Raw genomic sequence first — 8602 nt, 5'->3', positions numbered from 1 at the left:
GCGGCAATATCGGCTAAGTTTAAAAGCGTCGGCAGGAGGTGCAGAATACGTAAATAAAGCGGCGGTTGGCTGCCGGGTATGGGTGCAATATAAATACATTTTGTTTATAGGCCTTCGTGCCTATTCAGCGTTGAACGGCACCGCAGCCCACCCACCCCGGGGCTCAGAGAAGGGTCTCTCCAAGGGCACAACCTAAGACAGCGCAGGAAGCCCAGCTGCCACGCTCCCAGTCGCTACGGGACGCTCGCTTACAGTTACACCGACGAGGGTACGGATGAGGCTGGAACTAGCAGAAATGCTGACTCTTCTGGCCTTTTATTTGTGGAAGGTACAGCGCGCGAGCCTCGGCGGCTCACAGGAGAAGCGTGCAGTGCTGCCTGACTCTCATTCTCAGCTCACGTACTACTGCCAAAGCTCCTGCCCTGTGCTGTGCCAGATGCCGGCTGGCGTGAGCGCCTGGGCTCCTGAGGGACCCCCTTGTCCTGAGAGCCAGAAGTACTCACTTCCCTTTGCATGAGGCCTGTAGGAGATATACCCTGCAATTTTAAAAATCTGTATCAAACGTGGCAGACTCAAAAGAGGGCATTTTTAAAAAGGCAGGTTTGTTTTCTTTGTTAACTTTACGATCTACAGCCTAGCAAAGAGCTCCCTTTCAGTGTCAGTCGCTTGGCTTTCTCCCCTACTGACGAGGTCCCAGCCTCCCGGTGAGATCTCGCTGGAGATATTCTCAGTTTCCCTCGAGTACGTGGCTGCCCTGGCCCGAGGCCAGCGAAGAAGCTGACTTTGCCCGTGCCTGAATCAGCAACACGTCCAGCAGGCGACTTGCAGAGCCCAGGGAACCCTCGTAAAGAGGTTTGGGGGTGGGGCGCGCCACATCTGCGGCATCGGCCGTGGGAAAGGACCGGCGCAGTAAAACAGGTGGGTGAAACCGCGGCGCGCGCCAATACGTGCTGCTGCCTGGGGCATCGCTTTGCTGCGGGTCAAGTCAGATGCTCTCTGTAAGAGCGAGTCAGGGTAAAGGCAGCAGCAGATTTCTTTTCTGCTCATTTTAACAAAGGCTGGACGGAGCCCATAGAGGAAGGCACTACGCGTCTTGCTGGGTTTGTTTCCCTGCCTTCTCGTAAGCTGTCGCGGAAACTTGCACGAGGAAAGCCTGTGCAAGCTGATGATGACAGCCACACACGGTTGAAGAGGGAGCAGACGGTGAGAGCAGAGGTACGCGCTCAGGCTGTGCGCTGGAAGCTAATGCTAATGCTGCAAAATAAAGAGTGGATTTTCTTTTTTGGGTTTCGGTGAGCGCTAAACATTACACGTGCGTGTGTGCGTGTGTCTCTCGCAGGTTTTTGTCATACACCCCACCCTCCCACCCCAAAAAAACAACCCACACATGCCACGCGTTAAACAGTGGTTTTCCATTGTACTTAGACGTGCTTACATAGGTGTGTTGGTTTGTTACTTTTTTTAATGCAGAACCAGCAATACGATAGATTTAATACAGCTAGCAGTTAGACGGGTGTAGCTTTAGAGCGTCGGCTGTTTACAAAGCAACTGCACACCTTCTTTAACTCACAGTTTAAACAAATGAACTTGCAGTGCATCACACGTGCTTTGTACAGTCACGTTCCACACGGCAGGTCAGATGCTTCACCCTGCCTTGTCCTTGTTCCCCCGACTCCGACGGGACCGCCGAGGCCATCCTGGGGACAGCGCCGCTTTCTAGCGGCTGGGTTGCTTGCCTGGACGCCCCACAGACAAACAATCATTTCCCCACTGAACCTCTTCTCAAATATTTTCCTACCCCTGCAGGCCCCACGTCCTTTGGTTCATATTTCCTTTTTTCCGGGCTTTATGCACAGGACCGATGATTTCCAGAAATAGAAACAGAGGCTGATTCAGTCCAGGCTAAACATTCTCTGACCTAAACCAAACTGCCTTCGAAGAGATAGCTGTACTGTAGGCACCACCTCGGGAACAGAAGTTGCCCTGTCATAAAAAAAAAAAAAAAAAAAAGAAGGAAAACAAGGCATTTCAGGCTGAGGAGGCTGAACGGTGTGCTGGGGGCGGTGGGGGGTTGGGAAGAAACAGTTCAGACGATTAGAGCGAGCTTAGCGTTGCAAAGCGTGCCATTATTTTTAATTTGGCAGTCAGAAGAAAATAGATTCCGACACTGATTTCCTGTGTGCTGCGGGAGTTCTCGCCTCAGCATTCCTGTGCACCATTTTACTTTTGTGTCCCGTCCGCTTTGCTTTTGCGTTGTAGCTCTCCGGTTCTAGCTACGCTTCCCACCACCCCCGTTACTCTTTGACAAGCCCAGCTCTCACTGTGCTTCCCTTCCCGTATGCGCGTGCAGGGAAAAGCCCGCGCGTCTGCCACTACAGGACACGCTCTGGGAGGCAGGAGAGATGACGACGCTCCCTGACAGAGGACACAGCTGAGGGGCGGTCCGCCGGGGCTGGGGAGATGGCAGCACCTTCCCTCAGCTGCCCCATCCGAGCACGGGTGCAGGTGAGCACTGAGGAGAGACAAGCAGGCAGGAGCCGCAGAGCGAGAGAGAAAATAAAATTCACGGGTGGGTGCTACTTACGTCTCATTTTTAGCGCAAGGGATGAATTCTCAGCACATTCTTGGAGCTGCCCCTTTGGGACTCACGGAGAAGAGGGAGGTTGGCCACGCGGTGCAGCCCAGCTCTGCTTCCCCTAAATGGTTTTACTGTTCAGGTGTTGCCCTAATCTGGCCGGTACCCCTGCAAAGAGTTTGGGATTTCTGCTGCCTCTCCGGGCCAGCCGCAGACCCTGACTTCATCGCAGCGAATGACCCTGCACTCCTCAGAGCGGTTGCCGAGTCACATCCCGCTGCCTTCCCTGCAGAACTGGAGACCCTTTTTCAGCCCTTGCCCCCTCTTCTCTCAGCTCGTTGCCCATCCCTTTTTCAGGGCCAGCACCGATCCTGCCTCCAGCTCGCCCTGTCTCCACCTGCGAGCGCCCAACACGCGCTAAATGTCTCCTCAAGGATGCACGGAAGAGACGCGCAGGCAACCCAGCACAGACCCCCTGCAAACATCTTCTTTCCATTTTCTTTCCTCTCCTGACACGAAGAGATGACTTAGGAAAAGCGTACTGCTCGCATTTCACCTGCACTGCTTCTACTTTCACTTTCGCTCTCCTTGGCAGTAATTAATAGCGGTGGTTGGGGAGGGCTGGGGCATTCCCCCAAAGCGGCTGCAGTTACATCCGGGCGGTTGTGGCACTCCATTAGCTTTGTCATTTTAAATCTAAATCTTCTGGAATTGTTAGTTCTCGTCAGGAATCACCCGCACCTGCAAATTTTCTTAATGCCTACGCTTGAACCCAGCCACTGTTTAACAGCTCACCTTTATTTCTGTTCATTTAAGAATCTAAAGCTTCGTTTACTGCTTGGGTTGGAAGCAGGAGCTGTCGCTGCCTCTGAACTTTCTAACAGCCCTGTTACAATTTCAGTATTACCCACGCCCAATTTAGCTTTCCAGTTCAATTTTCATTGTAGATTCTAAAACTGTCCTTATTTTGTTTCTGATCAGGAGTCATTAATGCCTGCAGTTGATGTAATAACGGCTGTATTTAGATTGAGCTATTAATGACTCGCAACTCTAATTATGGCATAAAAAAGGACTGCCTTTATTTTTTTTTTAATTACAGATTAGGAATAATGACTGCCTGGTTTGCTCAGTAATAGCCGCGATTAAATTTAGTCACGACTCCTCCCTAAATAAAATGTATTTATTTGCACTCTAACAATTTAACCTTCCCTTTACCGGTCAGGGGCACCGACAAGTGCCCGTGCGTACCTCCGCTCCCCCTGCGCCGGCTCCCCAGGGAACAGCCTCTTGCCCTGACCAGAGTCTGCAGCGGCCCGTTGTCGTCCCAGCTCCTCGCCCTCGAGAAAGCGGCCACCTGAAGCGGCAGCAGATCCGCTGCTGCCCAAAGGGGACGGAAATGGCGCGGGGTAAATGATAATATGAAATGATAAATGAATGAAATGATCTCACAAGGGGGAAGAAAACCAGCAAAGCAAAAAACAAACCCCAAACAGAACACCATACCACTAAACCGTCTCACCGCCCCCTCAGCGCCCGAAACAACATCCCGGGAGAAAAAAAGCAAAGCAGGCCACAAGGGACCTTTCTAGTACAGATGCTGCCAAAGAGTGCCAAGCTCTGGAATCCTTACCTCAGGCAACGCCTCCGCTTCTCTAAACGCCAGAGCACGCCTGCCCGGGGGGCTGAGACAGCCCCAAAGCTGCGACCGCCCGAGGGAACACGGGAGCACCAACGGCAGAGAAGCCCAGGGGCAGCAAGAGCTGCCCGAGCCCCGGCTGGGGCTCTTTGACCCCCGGGCCCCGCCCCCGCCCTTCCCACAGCGCCCCGCAAAAGGGGCGGGCCGAGCCCCCCCCCGAGGGATGAAGGCTCGCAGGGTGGCAGCAGAGAGCAAAGTGCACCGCACAGCACCAAAGTGGGTGGGTGGGGCCAGGTGGGTCAGACATCAGACGGCCCGCCTGCCCATCGCCGGGGGCAGGGCCCGTTGCTAAGAGCGTGGCGAGGGGTATCAGGACCGCCCTCAACGGGCTATCGCAAGGGGTCAACACCTGTCGCTAGGGGCTGTGCCTACACGGTTCCGGCCCCCACGGTGACGTCACCACGTAGCGTGCGGGGGGTCACTAAGTGGCGTGGAGAAGTAAGCGCGGCAAAATGTCGCTACAGCCCGTGCACGGCTGCTGGCTGCAGTACCGCAGTTTGGTCGCACGGTGGCAGCAGAGAGCAGAAAGAGACGCCACTGCGCATGTGCGGCCGCCCACCTGCAGTACCGCAGTGTGATCGCACGGTGGCAGCAGAGAGCAGAAAGAGGCGCCACTGCGCATGCGCGGCTGCCCACCTGCAGTACCGCGGTTTCATCGCACGGTGGCAGCAGAGAGCAGAAAGAGGCGCCACTGCGCATGCGCGGCCGCACACCTGCAGTACCACGGTTTGATCGCACGGTGGCAGCAGAGAGCAGAAAGAGGCGCCACTGCGCATGCGCGGCTGCCCAGCTGCAGTACCGCGGTTTGGTCGCACGGTGGCAGCAGAGAGCAGAAAAGGCGCCACTGCGCACGCGCGGCTGCCCACCTGCAGTACCGCGGTTTGATCGCACGGTGGCAGCAGAGAGCAGAAAACGCGCCACTGCGCATGCGCGGCTGCCCACCTGCAGTACCGCGGTTTGATCGCACGGTGGCAGCAGAGAGCAGAAAGAGGCGCCACTGCGCATGCGCGGCTGCCCACCTGCAGTACCGCGGTTTCATCGCACGGTGGCAGCAGAGAGCAGAAAGAGGCGCCACTGCGCATGCGCGGCCGCACACCTGCAGTACCACGGTTTGATCGCACGGTGGCAGCAGAGAGCAGAAAGAGGCGCCACTGCGCATGCGCGGCTGCCCAGCTGCAGTACCGCGGTTTGGTCGCACGGTGGCAGCAGAGAGCAGAAAAGGCGCCACTGCGCATGCGCGGCTGCCCACCTGCAGTACCGCGGTTTGGTCGCTCGGTGGCAGCAGAGAGCAAAAAGAGGCGCCACTGCGCATGCGCGGCTGCCCACCTGCAGTACCGCTGTTTGGTCGCACGGTGGTAGCAGAGAGCAGAAAGAGGCACCACTGCGCATGCGCGGCCGCCCACCTGCAGTACCGCGGTTTGGTCTCTTGGTGGCAGCGGAGAGCAGAAAACGCGCCACTGCGCATGCGCGGCTGCCCACCTGCAGTACCGCGGTTTGATCGCACGGTGGCAGCAGAGAGCAGAAAGAGGCGCCACTGCGCATGCGCGGCTGCCCACCTGCAGTACCGCAGTGTGATCGCACGGTGGCAGCAGAGAGCAAAAAGGCCCACTGCGCATGCGCGGCCGCCCACCTGCAGTACCGCGGTTTGATCGCACGGTGGCAGCAGAGAGCAGAAAGAGGCGCCACTGCGCATGCGCGGCTGCCCACCTGCAGTAGCGCTGTTTGGTCGCACGGTGGCAGCAGAGATCAGAAAGAGACGCCACTGCGCATGCGCGGCCGCCCACCTGCAGTACCGCGGTCTTGTCGCACGGTGGCAGCAGAGAGCAGGAAGAGACGCCATTGCGCATGCGCGGCTGCCCACCTGCAGTACCGCGGTCTGATCGCACGGTGGCAGCAGAGAGCAGAAAGAGGCGCCACTGCGCATGCGCGGCTGCCCACCTGCAGTACCGCGGTTTGGTCGCTAGGTGGCAGCAGAGAGCAGAAAGAGGCGCCACTGCGCATGCGCGGCTGCCCACCTGCACTGCGAGCGTTTGGGCGGTCGGTGGAAGCAGGGGCAGAAAGTAAAGCGCCACTGTGCATACGGAACTGCCTGGCTGCAGTACCGGAATCTGCTTGCACGGTGGCAGCAGCGACCAGCGGAAAAACTTCACCGTCGGGAACGGGCGGCTGCCCGTCTGCAGTACCCGGTTTTGATCGCTCGGTGACTGCCGCGAGCAGGGTAGCGCAGCTCCCCCCCCGTGCTGTTCCGCGGTTCGGTCGCTCGGTGGCAGCAGCGAGCAGAAAAAGGCGCCACTGCGCATGCGCGGCTGTCCACCTGCAGTACCGCAGTTTGATCGCACGGTGGCAGTAGCGAGCACAAAAAGGCGCTACTGCGCATGCGCAGCCGCCCACCTGCAGTACCGCTGTTTGATCGCACGGTGGCAGCAGAGAGCAGTGACACATCGTCGCCACTGCGCATGCGTCTGTTCCGGGTGCAGTACCGCACTTTGGCCGCACGGTGTCAGCAGGGTCGACCATCGCCACTGCGCATGCGCGATTCCCGGCTGTCGTAGCACAGCACGGCCGCAGCGGCACCACGTCCGTGACTCTTCTCTGGGGCAAGACCCGCGCCGGCTCTGGGTCACGTTCGCCGGGATAACTGAACTGTTACTGCGTGCGCAGAGCTCATGTTTCTCTGCACCTTCCCCACTCCCGCAGCCCCAGCAGTGTCAGTCGTTGCCTCCGCACCGCCCACCACCAAAGTGCCTCGAGCATTTTAGTCCTTCCGTCTCGACTGCTTTAAAAATCAGGTGGCCGTTACCGTGCTCCCTCCTGCCCCACTCACCCCCACCCCACGCCCTAGGGAGGAGAAGCAGCACAAACGACCTGGGGAGAAAGGTCCCCTTTCCCACCCCCCACCCCCCCGGAGTGAGCCCCATCAGTTGCTGTAGGCCTGCGGCATCAGGGCTGTGACAGGGAGAGCAGCAAGTCAACAGGTCCTAGAGGGTTAAAGAAGAAAATCAATCAGGGGAACACAGCTGCCCTTCTGAAGGCAGGCTGCCTGGGGTGAGGGGGGCAGCTGTGCGTCAGGGCACAGGGCAGCCAGGCAGACCAGGTGCCAGTGGCTGACCTGCAAAGGACTTGTGCACTGCTGAGCCTTGGGCTTCGTTGGCTTGGCAGCGCCTCGCCTCGCCTCTGCACTGCCAGGACCCTGCTCTGCTCATCCTGCGTAAGCACAAGGCTTCAGCGAGCACACAACAGGAGAGCAGGGTAAGTGAGGGCATGTCACCAAGAAAAAACCCACACAGGAGAAAACCTCATGCAGGAGGCCCATTTCAGTGGAAGGGAGGACACAGACACATGCAGAGGAAGGGTGGGGGAGGAGACAGACACTGCTGGATGGGGGAATGTCTGGGCAGACGCTCCATGGGGAACATGCATGGGGATGACTGACACCAGGGGGTCCCCCCAGGATAATCCACAATGGGCAACTCACCTGGGCTAACCTGCAGCAGATGATCCGCTCCAGATAACTGACCCACTCCGGAGAATCCATTCCAGATAAGCCCCAGCAATGCCCCTCAAACTGCCGGTGTTTCACCCCAAATTTTCCCCAGTTTAGGGTTTTCGGTGGGTTTATTTAGTTTTGGTGATTTCCGGTTGGATGGTTTGGCTTTTTTTGTTGTTGTTCGGGTTACTTTGGTTTTGTCCGTTTGGGGTTGTTTTTTTTTTTTTGCTTTTCCATAAGGTAAAAGTTGGGATTGCTTTTCCAAACGGTTCACTTCCGGGTTTTTTTCACCCTTTCCACAACATTGAAATTGGCGATTTTTTGCTTTTGTGCATGAGAATGGTTAGCAGGGTTCCGCCCCCCCACCCCCGCTTTTTTTACCCCCCTCCTTTCCAACTGCACAAACCCAGCAGGAGTGGGCTTTCCCAAGAGCCCCGAATTGTTTTCTTTCCCCCAAACCTGTTTGGGGTTTTTCACCCCCCACTGCAGACCCAGACTCAGGGGCTTTGGAGTGTGTGTCTGCCCTGGCAGCAGCTCCCAGGCTGCCTACGCAGCCCCAGAGGGGAAAGTCCCCATTTGGGGGAATCGGCCCCAAATCGGGATGGGAGAAGGAGAACGGGGAAGGGGCAGCATTTGAAAGCGCTTTTGTGCCTTCAGTTGATTGGGGGGTGGGCTGTGTGTCTAATTTTTAAATCTTCTCTATAAACATCTCTATCAACGTGGTTTCTTTGCATTTTAAAACCTTACATAGCATAGACATTTGCACTATGTGTCTACTTACACATCCTTACGGAGTACATCTATATTTTATATATACTATCTGTTTTACATTTACATACAACAT

This window comes from Phalacrocorax aristotelis, chromosome 20 (assembly GCF_949628215.1).
Source record: "Phalacrocorax aristotelis chromosome 20, bGulAri2.1, whole genome shotgun sequence".
NCBI classification, from domain to species: domain Eukaryota; kingdom Metazoa; phylum Chordata; class Aves; order Suliformes; family Phalacrocoracidae; genus Phalacrocorax; species Phalacrocorax aristotelis.
This window is presented reverse-complemented; position numbering follows the sequence as displayed.